Consider the following 20,665-nt stretch of genomic DNA (forward strand, 5'->3'; position numbering starts at 1 on the left):
GCTATGACGGAAATATTTCAAACGTCATTAGAAACGGGGATGGTGCCGGAAGATTGGCGCATTGCGCATGTTGTGCCTTTGTTTAAAAAAGGTTCTAAAAGTAAACCTAGCAATTATAGACCTGTTAGTTTGACGTCTGTGGTGGGAAAATTAATGGAAAAGATACTTAGGGACAATATATATAATCACATGGATAAACAAGGCCTGATTGGAAACAGTCAACATGAATTTGTGCCTGGAAGGTCATGTTTGACTAATCTTCTTGAATTTTTTGAAGAGGTTACCAGGGAAATTGATAAGGGCAAGGCTGTGGATGTTGTCTATATGGACTTCAGTAAGGCATTTGACAAGGTTCCACATGGAAGGTTGATTAAGAAGGTTAAATCGTTGGGTATTAATAGTGAGGTTGCAAGATGGATTCAATGGCTGAATGGGAGATACCAGAGGGTAATGGTTGACAACTGTATGTCAGGTTGGAGGCCAGTGTCTAGTGGAGTACCCCAAGGATCTGTGTTGGGTCCACTCTTGTTTGTCATTTACATTAATGATCTGGATGATGGTGTGGCAAATTGGATTAGTAAGTATGCAGATGATACTAAGATAGGTGGTGTAGTTAATAATGAAGTAGATTTTCAAAGTCTACAGAGAGACTTGGGCCTTTTGGAAGGGTGGGCTGAAAGATGGCAGATGGAGTTTAATGTTGATAAGTGTGAGGTGCTGCATTTTGGTAGGACAAATCAAAATAGGACGTACAGGGTAAATGGTAGGGAATTGAGGAATGCAATGGAACAGAGGGTTCTGGGAATAACTGTGCATTGTTCCCTGAAGGTGGAATCTCATGTGGATAGGGTGGTGAAGAAGGCGTTTGGTATGCTTGCCTTTATAAATCAGAGCATCGAATATAGAAGTTGGGATGTAATGTTGAAATTGTATAGGGCATTGGTGAGGCCGAATCTGGAGTATGGTGTGCAGTTCTGGTCGCCAAATTATAGGAAGGATGTCGACAAAATGGAGAGGGTACAGAGGAGGTTTACTAGAATGTTGCCTGGGTTTCAGCACTTAAGCTACAGAGAGAGGTTGAACAGGTTGGGTCTTTATTTTTTGGAGCGTAGAAGGTTGAGGGGGGACTTGATAGAGGTTTTAAACATTTTAAGAGGGACGGACAGAGTTGACGTGGGTAGGCTTTTCCCTTTGAGAGTGGGGAAGATTCCAACAAGGGGACATAACTTCAGAATTAAGGGACAAAAGTTTAGGGGTAACATGAGGGGTAACTTCTTTACTCAGAGGGTGGTGGCTGTGTGGAATGGGCTTCCGGTGGAAGTGGTGGAGGCAGGCTCGATTTTATTATTTAAGAGTAAATTGGATAGGTATATGGATGGGAGGGGATTGGAGGGTTATGGTCTGAGAGCAGGTAGATGAGACTAGGTCAGAGAAAGTGGTCGGCGTGGAGTGGTAGGGCCGAACGGGTCTGTTTCCGTGCTGTAATTGTTATATGGTTATATGGTTATAAGTGATTGCAAACTGTTTAAAAATTAATTTTGTGTCCGAGAAAAACCTAGTAAAAATGACCAAGAAGATCAGTGTCAATATTTTGTTGATTCCTATAAGGAGCTTCAGACTACTTGAATCACTGATAGGAATGTATGAGCCATTGCCCAGAAATTAAAATAGCTTATGTAATCAGTAAAATAAAAATGGCAACAGATTTTACGCCTTTTATGATGGTGTGAACCAGAAGAATGCGTTGAGCAGCCATCTGACCTGCTGCACAGCTGACAAGCTAACACCATGTGTTGTGGTACATTGCTGTGATCTTCAACACACCAGGCATTTATTTTTTGTGCGAGCAGGAGAAAGGGATTGCAAGAGCAGTATTGGTAGTATCTGTTGCTGTGTACATATTATTGCAAATATGATTTTCATTAATATTGCCATATATTCCTCGGGACATATATGCAATATTATTATAAAATGTTGAAGCTTGCCTGTATGCTGGAAATGTACTACAAATAGAAATTAATTTACTATCGTCTTGCTTGTAGAACCAATGTTTTAAAGAGATTGCCTACATCAATGGGGGCATTGAGTATAAGAGTCAGGAAGACATGTTGCAACTTTATAAAACTTTGGTTTGGCTGCATTTGGAATATTGGTACAGTTGTGATCACCCCATGTCAGGACGGATGTGAAAGCTTTGGAGATGGTGCAGAAGGGGTTTACCAGGATGCTGCTTGGATAGGTGGGTATTAACGATAAGGAGAGTCATAGTCAGAGAGTCAAAGAGCACAGAAACAGGTCCTATGGCCCAACTGGTCCATACCGACCAAGATGCCCCATCCAAGCTAATTCCATTTGTCTGTGTCGAAAATACCCATGTTCCTCTGAATCTTTACTATCCATGAATGTGTCCAAATGCCTTTTAAATGTTATTGTACTAACCCCTTCATCAGCAGCTCCTTCCATATACCCATCATCTTCTGTGTGAAAAGATTGGCCCTCAGGTTCTCATTAAATCTTTCTTCTCTCACTTTAAACCAATGCTCTGTAGCTCTTGATTCCCCAACTCTCTGCATTCACCCCTATCTATTCCCCCAAATGATTTTATTCACCTGTATAAGGTCATCCTATAGCCTCCTGTACTCCAAGGAATAATGTCCCAGCCTGCTTCTTCCTTTTCCTCAGGCCCTCAAGTCCCTGCAACATTCTCATAAATCTTCTCTGTACTCTTTCCAGCTTATAGCATCTTTCCTACAGCAGGTTGACTGAAACAGAACACAATAGTCCAAGTGCACCCTCACCAATGTCTTGCACAACTGTGACATGATATCTCAACGTCTATACTCAATTCCCTGACTGATGAAGGCCAGCATGCCAAAAGCCGCCTTCATCATCTTAACTACCTACAATAGTCAGAGAACTATACGTACTTCTATATCTCACTGCTCTACAGCAATGAGGATGGACAAACTTGATTGTTTTCTCTGCAGCAGGATTGACTGAGGAAAGACCTCATTTATAAAATGATGAGGCATGGATTGGACACACAGGCAGAACCTTTATCCCATATTGGACAAGTTAAATACTGGAGGGCATAGTTTTTAGGTGAAAGGAGGAAACTTGAAAGGAGATGTGTGGGGTAAGATTTTACATAGAAAGTGAGAGGTGCCTAGAACGCACTGCCAGGGATAATAGACAATAGACAATAGGTGCAGGAGTAGGCCATTCAGCCCTTCGAGCCAGCACCGCCATTCAATGCGATCATGGCTGATCACTCTCAATCAGTACCCCGTTCCTGCCTTCTCCCCATACCCCCTCACTCCGCTATCCTTAAGAGCTCTATCCAGCTCTCTCTTGAAAGCATCCAACAAACTGGCCTCCACTGCCTTCTGAGGCAGAGAATTCCACGCCTTCACCACTCTCTGACTGAAAAAGTTCTTCCTCATCTCCGTTCTAAATGGCCTAACCCTTATTCTTAAACTGTGGCCCCTTGTTCTGGACTCCCCCAACATTGGGCACATGTTTCCTGCCTCAACTGTGTCCAATCCCCTAATTATCTTATATGTTTCAATAAGATCCCCCCTCATCCTTCTAAATTCCAGTGTATACAAGCCTAATTGCTCCAGCCTTTCAACATACGACAGTCCCGCCATTCCGGGAATTAACCTAGTGAACCTACGCTGCACGCCCTCAATAGGAAGAATATCCTTCCTCAAATTTGGAGACATCCTCAAAAAATTCCAGTAGATTTGTCAAGCATGATTTCCCCTTCGTAAATCCATGCTGACTCGGAATGATCCTGTTACTGCTATCCAAATGCTCAGCAATTTCGTCTTTTATAATTGACTCCAGCATCTTCCCCACCACTGATGTCAGACTAACTGGTCTATAATTACCCGTTTTCTCTCTCCCTCCTTTCTTAAAAAGTGGGATAACATTTGCTATCCTCCAATCCACAGGAACTGATCCTGAATCTATAGAACATTGAAAAATGATCTCCAATGCTTCCACTATTTCTAGAGCCACCTCCTTAAGTACCCTGGGATGCAGACCATCAGGCCCTGGGGATTTATCAGCCTTCAGTCCCATCAGTCTACCCAAAACCATTTCCTGCCTAATGTGGATTTCCTTCAGTTCCTCCATCACCCTAGGTTCTCCGGCCCCTAGAACATTTGGGAGATTGTGTGTATCTTCCTCAGTGAAGACAGATCCAAAGTAACGGTTTAACTCGTCTGCCATTTCTTTGTTCCCCATAATAAATTCCCCTGCTTCTGTCTTCAAGGGACCCACATTTGCCTTGACTATTTTTTTCCTCTTCACGTACCTAAAAAAACTTTTGCTATCCTCCTTTATATTATTGGCTAGTTTACCCTCGTACCTCATCTTTTCTCCCCGTATTGCCTTTTTAGTTAACTTTTGTTGCATTTTAAAAGAGTTCCAATCCTCTGTCTTCCCACTCTTCTTTGCTATGTTATACTTCCTCTCCTTAATTTTTATGCTGTCCTTGACTTCCCATGTCAGCCACAGGTGTCTCTTACTCCCCTTAGAGTCTTTCCGCCTCTTTTGGATAAATTGATCCTGCAACCTCTGCATTATTCCCAGGAATACCTGACATTGCTGTTCTACCGTCTTATAGACAATAGACAATAGACAATAGGTGCAGGAGTAGGCCATTCAGCCCTTCAAGCCAGCACCGCCATTCAATGCGATCATGGCTGATCACTCTCAATCAGTACCCCGTTCCTGCCTTCTCCCCATACCCCCTCACTCCGCTATCCTTAAGAGCTCTATCCAGCTCTCTCTTGAAAGCATCCAACGAACTGGCCTCCACTGCCTTCTGAGGCAGAGAATTCCACGCCTTCACCACTCTCTGACTGAAAAAGTTCTTCCTCATCTCCGTTCTAAATGGCCTACCCCTTATTCTTAAACTGTGGCCCCTTGTTCTGGACTCCCCCAACATTGGGAACATGTTTTCTGCCTCTACTGTGTCCAATCCCCTAATTATCTTATATGTTTCAATAAGATCCCCCCTCATCCTTCTAAATTCCAGTGTATACAAGCCTAATTGCTCCAGCCTTTCAACATACGACAGTCCCGCCATTCCGGGAATTAACCTAGTGAACCTACGCTGCACGCCCTCAATAGGAAGAATATCCTTCCTCAAATTTGGAGACCAAAACTGCACACAGTACTCCAGGTGCGGTCTCACCAGGGCCCGGTACAACTGTAGAAGGATCTCTTTGCTCCTATAATCAACTCCTCTTATTATGAAGGCCAACATTCCATTGGCTTTCTTCACTGCCTGCTGTACCTGCATGCTTCCTTTCAGTGACTGATGCACTAGGACACCCAGATCTCGTTGAACATCCCCTCTTCCTAACTTGACACCATTCAGATAATAATCTGCCTTTCTATTCTTACTTCCAAAGTGAATAACCTCACACTTATCTACATTAAACTGCATCTGCCATGTATCCGCCCACTCACACAACCTGTCCAAGTCACCCTGCAGCCTTATTGCATCTTCCTTACAATTCACACTACCCCCCAGCTTAGTATCATCTGCAAATTTGCTAATGGTACTTTTAATCCCTTCATCTAAGTCATTAATGTATATCGTAAATAGCTGGGGTCCCAGCACCGAAACTTGCGGTACCCCACTGGTCACTGCCTGCCATTCCGAAAGGGACCCATTTATCCCCACTCTTTGCTTTCTGTCTGTCAACCAATTTTCTATCCATGTCAGTACCCTACCCCCAATACCATGTGCTCTAATTTTGCCCACTAATCTCCTTTGAGGCCCTGCTAGGGCCTCCTTCCAGTCAATTTTGGCCAGCTCCTGCCTCATGCCTCTGTAATCCCCTTTGCTATACTGTAATACTGATACTTCCGATTTTCCCTTCTGCCTTTCCATTTGCAGAGTAAAACTTATCATGTTGTGATCACTGCCTCCTAATGGCTCTTTTACCTCTAGTCCCCTTATCAGATCAGGATCATTACACAACACTAAATCCAGAATTGCCTTCTCCCTGGTAGGCTCCAGTACAAGCTGTTCTAAGAATCCATCTCGAAGGCACTCTACAAACTCTCTTTCCTGGGGTCCATTTCCAACCTGATTTTCCCAGTCTACCTGCATGTTGAAATCTCCCATAACCACCGTAGCATTACATTTTTGACACGCCAATTTTATCTCCTGATTCAACTTGCACCCTATGTCAAGGCTACTGTTTGGGGGCCTATAGATAACTCCCATTAGGGTCTTTTTACCCTTACAATTCCACATTTCTATCCATACTGATTCAACATCTCCTGATTCTATGTCACCCCTTGCAAGGGAATTAATATCATTCCTTACCAGCAGAGCAACCCCACCCCCTCTGCCCACCTGTCTGTCTTTTTTATACGTTGTGTACCCCTGAATATTCAGTTCCCAGCCCTAGTCCTCTTGTAGCCATGTCTCAGTGATCCCTACAACATCATACTTGGTGGTGCACCAGGTACCATAGTGGCATTTAAGAGGTTTTGAGGTAGGCACATGATTATGCAGGGGATGGAGGGATATGGATTATATGCGAGCAAAAGAGACTACTATAATTTGCCATATTTTTCAGCACAAACATTTTGGACCAACGAGCCTTCATGTGCTGTACTGTTGTATGTTCAATGTTCTCCTACTAGATGATGGACGGAGTAATTTTAATTGTAGAAAGATGTTGTGGAGCAACATTGCTCAACTGAATAATGGTGATTAATTGTTGGAAGGTTGAAGGGAACAGAGAGGGCTCTATACACATTTTATGTTCCAATCCTCTCACTATCTTATTCTTTCGGTCTGCCTTTCTTCACCCATCCTTTCCCCCATCAAAATTTATCTTCCTTTGTGACCTTACAAAGTTATGTGTAAAAGAACTTTCAAATTACTATGTTTTCCTCCTATGAATGGCTTATTGACAAAAAATACTGGGAAAAATAGATAATGGAAAAAGCAGATCTTGTCAGTTAAGTTATAGGAGAGGAAAGCGCACAAAGTGCCGGAATAATTCAGCTTGTCAGACAGCATCTCTGGAGAACATGGATAAGTGATGATTAGGGTTGAGACCCTGAAAATTCTGAAGAAGTGGCTCGACCTGAAACGTCACCTATCCATGTTCTCCAGAGATGCTGCCTGACCTGCTGACTTACTCCAACACTGTGTCCTTTTATATATTAACCAGCATCTGGATTTCTTTGTTTCTAAGTCATAGGAGAGGAAACTTCAAATTGCGAATTTGTTCAGTTTAATGTAATCTTTTCTCTATACACTGGAATTTAGAAGGATGAGGGGGGATCTTATTGAAACATATAAGATAATTAGGGGATTGGACACATTAGAGGCAGATAACATGTTCCCAATGTTGGGGGAGTCCAGAACAAGGGGCCACAGTTTGAGAATAAGGGGTAGGCCATTTAGAACGGAGATGAGGAAGAACTTTTTCAGTCAGAGGGTGGTGAAGGTGTGGAATTCTCTGCCTCAGAAGGCAGTGGAGGCCAGTTCGTTGGATGCTTTCAAGAGAGAGCTGGATAGAGCTCTTAAGGATAGCGGAGTGAGGGGGTATGGGGAGAAGGCAGGAACGGGGTACTGATTGATAGTGATCAGCCATGATCGCATTGAATGGCGGTGCTGGCTCGAAGGGCTGAATGGCCTACTCCTGCACCTATTGTCTATTGTCTATTGTCTATTGAAACTTAGGAATCACTATTTTTTGGAGTATTTTCTCCTGTTCTCAAATTTTTTGAGGAAAACCTCAGTTAAATGCTATAAGACCTATCGATGTCAAAAGGACAGAAGGTCAGTGGAATGTTGTCACCTGCCCCATCAACCTCAGGTCACGTACCCATGGTCACTGACGTAGATGTCAGATGCAGATGTCACCACTGTATTGGGCCAGATCTCGAACAGTGATGAGACAAAGTTCAGAGATAGAGTGCTTAGTGACATGGTGTCAGGACAACAACCTCTCTCTCAAAGTCAGCAAGATGAATTAACTGGTTATTGACTTTAGGAAGCGAGGTGGAGTACTCGCACCAATCAGCATGAAAGGCACTGAAGTTGAGATGGTTGAGAGCTTCAGCTTCAGTAAATATCACCAACAATTTTTTCTGGACCTACCACAAACACCTCTATTTCCACTGATGACTAAGGAGGTTAGGTAAGTCTCCAACGACTCTTACCAACTTCTGCTGATGGACCATAGAAAGCATCCTGTTGGATAATTCACAGCTTGGTTTGGCACTAACTCTGGCCAAGACCATAACAAATTAGAGAGAGTTGTGAATGTAGCCTAGTCCATTACACAGAACATCCTTCCCACCATCGAGTCCATCTACTCTTCATACTGTCTCAGGAAAGCAGCTAATATTATCAAGGACCTTTTCCAACCGGGTCATTCCCTCTTCTCCCATCAGGCAGAAGATATAAACACTTGAAAGCACATACCACCAGATTCAGGAACAGCTTCTTCCCCTCTGTTATCTGAGCACTGAGCAGTCCTCCGAGATATTAACTATTATGTTAGAATTGAGTAAATATATATTTAATAATGACTTCGCTTTTACTAATAATCATTTATTGTAATTTTGAATTCTTGCATGATGTGAAACAGCTTTATTTCATAAATATTAATGCATGAAGCAGGCAATCTACATATTACTAAAATATATTATTGTATATATATACATATATACACACACACACACACACACACACACACACACACACACACACATATATATATATATATATATATATATATGTATATGTATATTTATATCTAAGATTTAGTTTGTTATTGAAATACAGCCAAAACGGTACACGACAACGCCACAATTTTAGCACCATCTTAATCACAATTGTCTTGTGCATCAAATGGTTCTTATATTTTAAACATTTTTCACTTTTTAAAGATTATAAATCACCTTTTTAAACTTTAAAAATACCTTTTCCACCTGCCGTCCCTGTCAGCCGTGTATGACGTCACAATCGAAACCCATCAGGTCCGCGTGTTTGACGTCACAATGGGAACCCAAAGCGTCCGCGCCTGCGCATTTGGGGCCCATTGATCTGATACTTACCTAAGATGGCAATCGGATCCGTGGATGCGCAGAACAAATGGGTCCACACCTGCGCAGTTGGGACCCGTTGATCTAATACTTACGTAAGATGGCCTCCGGATCCGCGCATGCACAGTTGGGGGAGGGATGCTGCTCGGAGGGGGGCGAGACCCACCCGAGTGATGGGAGTGGCGGCCAATGGGGGGGGGGGGTTGACGAGAGTGTCAGGGGAGGGGTGGGTGGATGGGGGGGGGGGGGGAGGAGTGGGGGGAGGAGGGTGGGGTGGAGTGGGTAATTTTGGGGGGAAGGGGGAGGGAGGGAAGGGGAGAGAGGGGGGTGAAGTGGGGGGGAGAGGGGATGGAGTGATTGAGAGGGGGCGGAGGGAGGTGGGAGATGGAGGGGAGGATGGCTTTATGGTTTTAGTGTAATGTCACGTGAAATTTTAAAGAAAAATTCTTGATAGTTGTAGGGAATTAATAATTTGAATGATCTGTTTGGAGAATATTATGGCATTGCTTGCTGCCACTGGCTGTGAAATTAAGTTTATGGAAGTGGGTTACTGAAGTATGTGCATGTGGACCTAACACTGAACTACTTGCAAGAAGCTGAAGTTTGCTGGACATGGTGCAGCTGATAAATTGACTAAATTTAATTCTGTGAACACTCCTGTGACTGGTCACAGGATGTAAGATTCAACGACAAAGTAAAGGGTTCGATTCATTGAAATAATCTTTTATTTAAATTATTGCAGTATTAGTCTCATTCAAACAGGAAAAGGACAAAATTGTATGTTTATTTAACCTCATCAGTTTTCTAATTCTGATATAGTATTCATTTTCAACAGGAAACATGAATCATCCCAGCATTTTTTTAAATGAAAAGTAAAATTGTGTTATGGCTGCTTCGATTGCACCAATTTCCAATCCAATTGAACAAATATGATTAAAATTAATCCTTTGGATTTACTATTTTCCGCTGACAATTCATATGTGGAATGTGACACTGCAGCTTCCACATCTTCATTGATAATAACTGTAAACATTTTTAATGTCTGCTGTATGTGTACCTGAAAGTTTCTCTCTAATGGCTTCACTATCTTATTTTTTAAAAATTAAACAGTGAACCTCATTGAAGAGGTTGCGTATGTACCCATAAATGCATAGGTTTTGATTCTCTCAAAACAAACATCTTCAACATTGAGCTAAATGTTTATAAAAAATCGATAATGAAACAAAGCAGCCTCATGACAAATATTAAAATATGTGGCGCATCATTAACTGGATTTTATATGTTGTAATTCTTTGGCTACCTTCATGATTGTATTTATAGTCAAGGATTAAAGTGTTGAATTTAGTTGATTAGATCGCTGGTTGCCTCCTCATTTTAGGTAAATGGCTTAAGTTTTCTTTCAAATTTTGTTTAAATTTACTTCTGAGGAAAATTAGGTAATATTTTATTGAGCACATTAATCTCTGTAGTTGGCACAGAAGCCACCTATCTGCACTGCTGCTAAAAAAAAATAGCCTCCAGACATAATAGTACAAGATATTTTTAAAATGCTGGATTCTCATTGAAATTTGAATGCAGGATTTATTGAAATGTTTCTTATGTATTGGCAATATTCAATACCAATATCATACCTTTATTTTGATCGAAAGAACACTTAATTGCTTTATTAATATATAATTATAATAATAATAATAATATAAATTTGTTCATTGAAAAATGGAAGCCACTATCATTGACACAAAGTCAAATGTTGGTATGACTTAACTGTAAAAAATACTTGCATGATACATTTGTACAGATTGGAAAGGTAATTGCCATCCATCTGCCAAGCCTCATTGTCTGGGGAATGTCATATTTCACAGTAGCTCTCAATCCCCTCTATCAACGTTTCCAGCAGGGACTTATCCACCTGTTTCTTCAATTTGCTGATGCAGTTCGCATCCTCTGCATCCCTTGGTAATCTGTTCCATATATTCATCACTCACCATATAAAGCAGATAAACCAAATACCCTCACTTCCTTCCCGTTTCCAGGCGTGAGCTGAAAACCAAGTAAAAGATGCTGTGATTAAAATGAAATATTGTTGGTTTTACCATATTCAAGACTACTTCATTTGATGTAAAAGTAACTTTGAAGAACCCTGCAGCAGCAGTTGCAGAAGAGGTTGTGTGTACATTGGCGGGGGAAGGGGTCTCATGAAATAACACCATAAAGTCAGCATCAGTAACAGCACATGACCTTAAGCCTGATGCATACTTTGCATAGTTCATGGAACAACCGAGTGAACTGCTCACAGGGTTTTACTGTTAATCAGTAAGCCAGCTAACAGGTGGAGGAACATAACAGCAAAAAGTGTATCAATCTATTAGCATGTGCTACCCAATGATTGTTGAGTGGTAACCAAAAAGCGCCTGCAAAACAATTTTGTCATGTTTTAACAGCTAAATCATATGATTGCCACAACATGCAAGACCATGTTTTGTAGTTAAGAGCAGATGCATTAAAAGAGAGATACACTAACAATCGGAATACTTTAAAGGAATAGGCCATTATGTAGTTGATCTTCATCAGTTATCTCTGTATTTGTTTTGAGTTTTAAAAATCCTGAAATTGGCATGTGGTATTCCATCAAAAAGCTGATGTCATAAACTGAACTACTGGCAATACTGGAAATGGCAACTACTATACTGTGTGTTGCACCACTGCCACATTTATGAAGCAACAGAAGGCTGCAGGGCGAATGCTGGAAAATGGAGTTAGCACAGAAAGGTACTTGATGACCAGTAAGGACATGATGCGATGAAAGGCCAGGTTGTGTGGTGTATCTTTTCATTTATTTATATACCAGCTCTGACATAATGAAGGGAGAGTTATAGTCTAATTTACTTCTTTTGGGAAATGCTAATTCGCATTGTGATGAGATGACGTAGATTATATAAATCTCCCCTACAATGGTATAAACATGATAGGGAGCATCAGAAAGACCTCACGATGATCTACAAACCTACAGACTTGCACTTTCCCACAATTTTGCAAGAAGTGTGGATGCATCCAACTGCTGACCTGGCAGGAGTTCGGCCAGGCAACAAAGAGACCAGGTAAAAAAACTAGGACTTTTTGATGGGTATGGCTTTGGGCTTCAACAGAAGAAGTTCAATGCAGGCACACCAGAAAAGTTCTATGCAATGTGGCTGAGAAATCTGTCTGTACAATTCCATAAAAGTGTGCTGTGCAGTTGAAGATTGGAGTAGAGCATTTCACACATTTCTGAGAGTCATAACATCTGTTAAATTTTTACTCTTTTCAGTGCAAACTTTGTTCCTTCCAGCACCATTTAGTTTGGCATAAAACTGCTCCGATTGACTACAGCAATAATGCAACATAAAGAATTCAACTGCATTGAGATTTTCAACCTCATTTATCTGAAAAACAATAATTCCTATTTACTTGCAGAACAATTCACTTTCATTAACTGTTTACCCTGAAACGGCGCTATTTAATGGGCCAACATTCTTTGTCCTCTGAGATTCAGTGACTTTGTGTAATCTCAAGCAGAGCCTCAGATGTGTGGCTGCATAATGTTGCCTCTGGAGGTCAAGGTTCCAGTGACTCTCAGCTTTCTTACCTTCTCCTGTATTATTCTGGGCTGCTGCTGTTGGCCATTCTCACAGTGTGCAGCCCATTGCTGCATTTAGAAGATGACTTCATCTTTTTTTCTCCACAACTCTGGAGAACTGGCAGAGTGGATTGGGGCGTTTGTCAGTATTGCAGGCATCTCCAAAGTGCAGACATTCATAAATTGTCCTCAGGCCTGATAGAGTCCTCCCTGGCAACCTTAGAGACCTTGCAGTGCCATGGCCAGATCCTCTTGCGAAAGAGACCTGTGGCTCCTCTTTTGTGTAAAAAATCTCCAATTGCCATTTTTACCGTATCAACATATTTCCCAGTGTTCTATTGCACTAAAGCCAATATTACCCATTTCAGCCCAGAAGGAAGACCTGGTTGCAACCCTGGAGGGTCTCCACGGCTACCATGAATGTAAATGTTGAGCAGCTTGTAAAGCCATTGCATAAATGGCACAGTGGCAGAGATACAGATTCAATCCTTATCTGTAAGCGGTCATAATAAGGGGTAGGCCATTTAGAACGGAGATGAGGAAAAACATTTTCAGTCAGAGAGTTGTAAATCTGTGGAATTCTCTGCCTCAGAAGGCAGTGGAGGCCAATTCTCTGAATGCTTTCAAGAGAGAGCTAGATAGAGCTCTTAAGGATATCGGAGTCAGGGGGTATGGGGAGAAGGCAGGAACGGGGTACTGATTGAGAATGATCAGCCATGATCACATTGAATGGTGGTGCTGGCTCGAAGGGCCGAATTGCCTACTCCTGCATCTATTGTCTATTGTCTATCTTGAGTGCTTTCTGTGTGGAGTTTGTATTCTCCCAGTAGCCATGTGGGTTTCCACCAGGTGCTCTCAAATTCTACCGCAGTCCAAAGACTGGTAGTTTGGTAGTTTACTAAGAAATTGTCCCGTGTATGCAGATAATTGGTGGAATCTGGGGGGGGGGGGAGGTTGTTGAGATGGTGGGAGAATTAAACATCACATTAATGTGTGATTAGAAGTAAATGTATAGTTGTTGCGCTATCGTGTACCGTTTTGGCTGTAGTTCAGAAACAAACAAACAAACGAGAGTTTTAGTATATAGATGAGTAGCATAGGTAGGGTTGACGTTCAGAATCTTTTCCCTGATGTGGAAATGTGAAATACTAGAGCTTTAAGGTGAGGAGGGGGAAATTTAAAGGAGATTTATGCAATAAGTTTTTTTTTGCACAGAGAGTGTTAGGTGCCTGGAATGTGTTGCCAGGGTTGGCATTTAAGAATCTTTTAGATAGGCACATGAATATTCAGGGAATGGAAGGATATAGATCATGTGCAGGCAGAAGGATTAGTTTAAATTGGCATCATGTTCAGCACAGACATCATGGCTGAAGGGCCTGTTTCTGTGCTGTACTGTTTTATGTTCAATGTTAATGTGCAGCGGATAAATAGAGAATACGGAAAAAGGCAATATTAGCTGTAGTGAAACATTAGACAAGGGCATACGACAATGTTATTCTGCACAAACTGGCAATTGATGATGTTTTACAAAATACTGGAGTCACTAGAGTTTTTTCAAGCACAAATTATACATGGAAGCAATTTAATATGGTTTAGATCTTGCCAATGATAATTGTTAAGTGAAGTTGTCCCAGGCACCTCCAGGCACAGTTCACCTTCGCGCATGTGATCTTTTTCCAGAAGTTAGACACAAAAAGCTGGAATAACTCAGCGGGACAGGCAGCATTTCTGGAGAGAAGGGATGGATGACGTTTCGGTTCGAGACCCTTCTTCAGATCTTTTTCCAGCATCACTCATACTCACTAGTTGCACAGTACCTCTCTTGATAGCATAAGTGGAATGTTTTCAGTCCAATATAGGATGAGATTTAGCTACAACTAGATTTGCTGTCCTGCTTTGTTGCACATATCCACGTGAAGGGTTATTTTGTTGACATCAATAATCTAAAAGCACAGGTTGCATTCAAGGCAACTGAGAGGGCTGTCCTCAGTGTTTAGTTGCTGACATACCCACTGAGAATTGAATGGAGATAATGAGGAATTTCTTTAGCCAGAGGGTGGTGAATCTGTGGAATTCATTGCCACAGGCGGCTGTGGAGGCCAAGTTATTGGTCGAATCGGTAGTAAAGAAAGCAAACTCAATGCTAGCATTTATTTCAAGAGGGTTTGTACACAAAACCAGGGATGCAATGCTGAGGCTCTATAAGGTGCTGATAAGGCCTCATTTAAAATATTGAGAACAATTGAGGGCACTCAGATATATCTGAGGAAGGATGTGCTGGCTCTGGAGAGGGTCCAGAGAAGGTTTACAAGAATGATCCCAGGAATGAGTAGGTTAACCTATGATGAGCGTTTTTCAGCACTGGGCCTGTAGTTTCGAAGAATGAGGGGGGACATCATTGAAACATACAGAATAGTGAAAGGCTTGGATAGAGTGGGTGTGGAGAGGATGTTTCCACTAGTGGGAGAGTCTAGGACTAGAGGTCATAGCCTCAGAATTAGACGTTCTTTTAGGAAGGAGACGAGGAGAAATTTCTTTAGTCAGAGGGTGATTAATCTGTGGAATTCTTTGCCACAGAAGGCTGTAGAGGCCATCAGTGGATATTTTGAAGGCAGAGATAGATAGATTCTTGATTAGTACAGGTGTCAGAGGTTATGGGAAGAAGGCAGGAGAATGGGGTTAGGAGGGAGAGATAGATCAGCCATGATTGAATGGTGTAGACTTGATGGGCCGAATGGTCTACTTCTACTCCTATCACTTATGACCTTATTACTTATGAGCTTATTTCTAAAGCGGAGATTGATAGGTTCTTGATAAATAGGCCCATTAAAGTTTACGGGGAGAAGGCAGGAGAATGGGTTTGAAAGGGAAAAGTTAGGGATGGCACAATGGCACAGCATTTAAGTTGCTGTCTTACAGCATCAGAAACCCAGGTTTGATCCTGACTATGAGCGCCGTCTGACAATAGACAATAGACAATAGGTGCAGGAGGAGGCCATTCGGCCCTTCGAGCCAGCACCGCCATTCAATGTGATCATGGCTGATCATTCTCAATCAGTACCCCGTTCCTGCCTTCTCCCCATATCCCCTGACTCCGCTATCCTTAAGAGCTCTATCCAGCTCTCTCTTGAATGCATTCAGAGAATTGGCCTCCACTGCCTTCTGAGGCAGAGAATTCCACAGATTCTGCATGGTATTTGTACATTCTCCCAGTGAAAGTGTACGGTTGATCGCATGTTGGCATGGTCCAGGTGGGCAGAAGATCCTATTGCCACACTGTATGTGTAAACTCTAAACTTTAAACTATATCTGCAGTTGCAGAATTCAATATTGTCCAGATGGTTGTAACATGCCCAGGTAGAAAACAAGGTGCTGTTCTTCAGGCTTGCATGTGGCCTCATTGTAATGGTGCAGGATGCCACAGAGAAGGAATAGGATGGAGAATAAAAATGATTGAATGCTCAGCATTGATGGGAGAGTGTGGTGTTGGTTGGTGGAAATTAATAAAGGAGTCATGAAGACAACTGTACCTGACTAATGCTGAAAAGGGAGGAAATTGGGAAGGTGTGTCTGGTAGTGGAATCTCTGTCGGTGGTGGAAATGGAGGAGAATGATTTGTTGAATGTGGAGCTGAAGGAGAGGAAGGTGACATACAACTCTATGCTGTTCTGTCCCAGATGAGAGATGCTGAGAGCAGAGATGCAGGACTGGATGAGAAGTAGTCAAGGGTTTTGTTAACAATGATAAGGATAAGCCACAGTTCAGGAAGAAAGAAGCTATTTCACAGAAACTTGTACATAAAGTCTCAGTACCAGAGCAAATACGGAGGAGACAGATGAACTGGGAGAAGGGAATAGTTTCTAGAGGAGACAGTGTGTGACATAGAATAGTTTAAATAACTGTGATTGTCCATGGGAGCTCCAAAAGAGAACAAAGCAGAGCCGGAGAGACTTCAGCATTCATTATCGGGCTCAGCTCTGGAAGATTAAACTAAAATTAGCATTTTTAGAGTCAGCACATAACTGAACATGCTGAGGGTCACCCATGAATAATGTTCACCCTGTTGCGGTTCCAGAGGGAAGTCAGTGTCAATAGAGCTGAGCCCAAAAAAAGGGAAGCAGATATGAAAAAAAACACAACAAATCTAAAATGAAATTTAAGGCTACACATTAACAAAACTGGATAGAAATTGCTTTACTACCCTTTAATGGCATTAAAATAGCACAGTGGGTCCATTCTTTGTTTTTGTGAAAGTCACATGAAGATCAAATGCCAAGAGATTGGATTTCACACTTTCTGGTCACATTAAATCAGGACTGCATATAGTGTCAGACAAATGTCCATTTAGTTTCCCTGGAAAAAAAATCAGGAAATTAGCCAAAAAGACATTTGAAATAACATCAGGGAAGTTTACGCACAGAAACATGAACTACAATAGGACCTGCACGGTACCTAATTCAATCTCATTCAACTCAGCACAATTGCCTGCACCTTGCTGCATACTAATCTATAAAGGGCATCATCCTATAGGCATATTCCCTTGGGCAGACACACAGCAAAAACACACAATTATACTTGCCATTCACACAAACTATTAAGCTGTTATCTGTACAAATTGTCCCTCATCAATGTCTTCCACACTGTTATTTATTACCTTATTTATCCCAGCACCAGCTCAGGGACTAGCACCATAATCGATCCAGTAAATATGTTGGGTAGATATGGGAAGATACGACAAAGTACTGCAGACATTAGCAGGCTGCTGCTGGGTGCTGGACATAAGAATCTGGTGTGGGTCATGGTGGAGGAGAGATCCAAGCTTCTGTATTTTCCAGGCACTCTGGCAGAGTCGCTACCTCACTGCACCAGAAACTCAGCAGAGACTGGCAGAGCTGTTGCCTCACAGCGCTGGAGACTCGGGTTTGATCCTGATTTTGGGTGCTGTCCGTGTGGAATTTGCACTTTCTCCTGTGAATGCGTGGGCTTCCTCTAAGTCTTCCAGTTTCTTCCCACATCCCGAAGATATGCAGGTTTGTAGGTTAATTGGCTTCTGTAAATTGTTCTCAGTGTGCAGGGAGTGCCTCCCACACTGAGAAAGTAGGAAAACATAATTAATGTGAACGGTGATCGATAGTCGGCAAAGACTTGGTGAGCCAAAGGGCCTGTTTCCATGCTGTATTACTAAACTAAACTCAACTCAGAGGAGAGCCACATCAGGGATGTATCCATGAAAAGACTGCACACTGAGAACATGAGCGTGTTGTCAGAACAATCTGGCCAAAGCAGCTGATAACATAATGGCATCTATGGAAACAAGGAGACAGTGACCTCTACGTTAGAGATGGTATTCACTCAGTGGAGGTGGCAATGTGTGTGAAGGTATAGACAGGGGCAAAACAAGCCAATTTGCCTCTATGCAGCCTCACACTGATCAAACTGGAGATCTGGTCTTCCCCACCCAATAAAAACGTTGAAGTTGTAAAGAAAGGTCAACATGTTACCAAGGAGTGATTTGGTTTCCACATTGAAAGGAGAGATGCCTCCCTTGAGCAGACAGCTGTTTCACTGTACAGCAAGATGTCTTATGTGAATAGACAGTTTCTCTCAGTGGAGACACGAACATCTCACCCGTACTCCTGGTGCAGAGGGATGTTCTGTGTCCGCAGCCACCTTTTCCAAATGAGCAGACATGCATTAGAGTTAGGGTTAGGGTTAGGGTTAGGGTTAGGGTACTGCTGGAGCAGTGATATGGCACATGGGAACTAACCTGCTCCTTGGCAGCCACACACTTCCTCCTCATGAGGAGAGTCCCATTCAGATTATGTACAGAGGACACTCTGAGGTCAGCCCAGTTTTGTTCTAGCCTTCTCTATCTTTCAGTCTGAAGAAGGGTTCCCACCTGAAACGTCACCTGTTCCTTTTCTCCAGAGATGCTGCCTGACCCACTGAGTTACTCAACAAGTCCAATGATACATTATTGTCACATGTACCTATGCACAGTGAAATTCTTTGTTTTGCATACAACCAGGTACAATCATACAGAAGACCTCACGTAGGCAGTACACAAACAGTCGTCATGTTTCCGGTGCCGAGAAAATAACAAAGGGTTAAATCTAACACTTATCTTCTGCTCGCAGCGGCAAACCTTGCCCGCTGTCGCATGTGGCTGCAGGTGGCCCCCCCAGCCAGCTCCCCCCGCCTCCAGCATTTTGTGTCTTTCTTTGGTATAAATCAGCATCTGCAGTTCCTTCCGAAACAGAAAAGAGACAAAGCAGGGAGCCAGGCACATGTTATTCAGGGCGTGTAAGCCAGCTCAGCTGCGGGCTTGCAAGTTGAGACAATGCAGGGGCTGTCTGAGTGCCAGCAGTTTGAAGCAGCACAGTCTACTCAGTCTCATGAGAGGCCACCTGGTGTGCAGCTTCAGGACATCTGTGTCCCTTTCATGATAGCACCATTGCGCTTCCCACTGCAGCCGCTCAAACAAGATACTCACCCATGACCCACAGCTGGTCATCCCAGCCTATTTTTTTTCGATTGGCCCGGCCCAACATCCAGGGCATGAAGCGGTTGGATTGTGTGCATTGATTGCAGTACCTCAATTGCTGTTTCAGTTGTGAACAACCATTCGGTATGGGGATAGATTCTAGGGCATGGAATTGCGTGAAGATTATTATATGGAAAATATAACTTTCAGCCAAACAGCCCAATTGTTTTTGCTTGTTTGTAATTGCCCAAATCCCATGTATCTTCCCCCTGTATTCCTTTGACCACAAATGGATTTTCTTAAATTCTGACATGGTTTCTGCTTCAAGCACTGATGCCGGTACTGTATGAGTTAAATTGAGTCACATACATATACCATGCTTACGCCCTGTCCCAATTCTCCTTCAGTTTAATTGAATTTGCCTTGTCTATTTCCATCTACATTCACCATCCATTCATGCTGTGATTACCTGTTTAAAATCATCTGCATCCCAACAAAAATGGCCTATTATACTGTTCTGTTCAGAGTGATTTAGGGAACCAGCCATCAATTTTAAAACTATTGCTTTAAAACTGTAAAATACAATTTGAAACATGAAATGATGTATGGACGAGTTGGCAGACATCCTCAGTGTTTGGGATTTCAGATATCCTTAACTATCCGCTGGATGTTCCTTCTGCATTTGCTGCCTGCATTCCCAATTTTCTCAAAGTTACCTTCTGTAGATCTCCAAAGTCAATCCAATTGACCTAGATGGTCCTGGAGCTGAGCAGCTAGGCCCCAAATGCTGATATAAATCTGGTCATGGGTGATGGCCAGAACAAGCCCTGGCAACATCTCCTCAAGGAGTTTTTAACAGACAGCAAAACCTCAACCCTAGCTCTGTTATCTGACAAAGCTCTCAAAGTTTTTTCAATGTGACTGAACGTGTCCAAAATGGTCTAGAATGAACTGAGTTATTTATGACATATATTTAAAAAATAAAACTAATCCATGAAAATGCTTTAAAACATTTTACATTAAATGAAAACTTTAAACAGAACACAATTTTTTAAAAAGAAGAGTTGTACATTATCTGATTCTTCCTTTCTTTCCTCGCAGTCTTACATTTTCCATTAAATGAATGGGCTCATGGGACCTAGTGCAGGATGCAAAAACAAATTCACCAGTGTAAATGCTGGAGAATTTCATCAATTCCTGCTCTGCTGCTGGACTCCACAGGGAGTCGGGCAGAGTAGTGCAGCTGAGAAATGATCCATGGAGCTGGGCCAGCAAGCTGGGCTCTTCTGGATTTGCTCATATGTTGCGAATTTACCAGCGCTTATTCCGAGAAATGTCCACACTGTGCATAAACTGCCAGCAAAGTCCAACAGTATTTGGATGAATATTTTGATAACATTTCAAAATGAGAATCATATTTCTGACAATATATAATGTAAAACTCAAAGGAACATATTTTTCTTCTCAAT

General features: G+C 42.2%; 1 protein-coding gene across 1 annotated transcript in view; it reads left to right on the forward strand.

Moving 5' to 3' along the window:
* ppargc1a (peroxisome proliferator-activated receptor gamma, coactivator 1 alpha) overlaps positions 1-20,665 on the forward strand; it is a 474,789-nt gene that overhangs the window by 297,462 nt on the left and 156,662 nt on the right. The window lies entirely within an intron of this gene.

The sequence above is a fragment of the Rhinoraja longicauda genome, chromosome 1, assembly GCF_053455715.1.
Source record: "Rhinoraja longicauda isolate Sanriku21f chromosome 1, sRhiLon1.1, whole genome shotgun sequence".
NCBI lineage: Eukaryota > Metazoa > Chordata > Chondrichthyes > Rajiformes > Arhynchobatidae > Rhinoraja > Rhinoraja longicauda.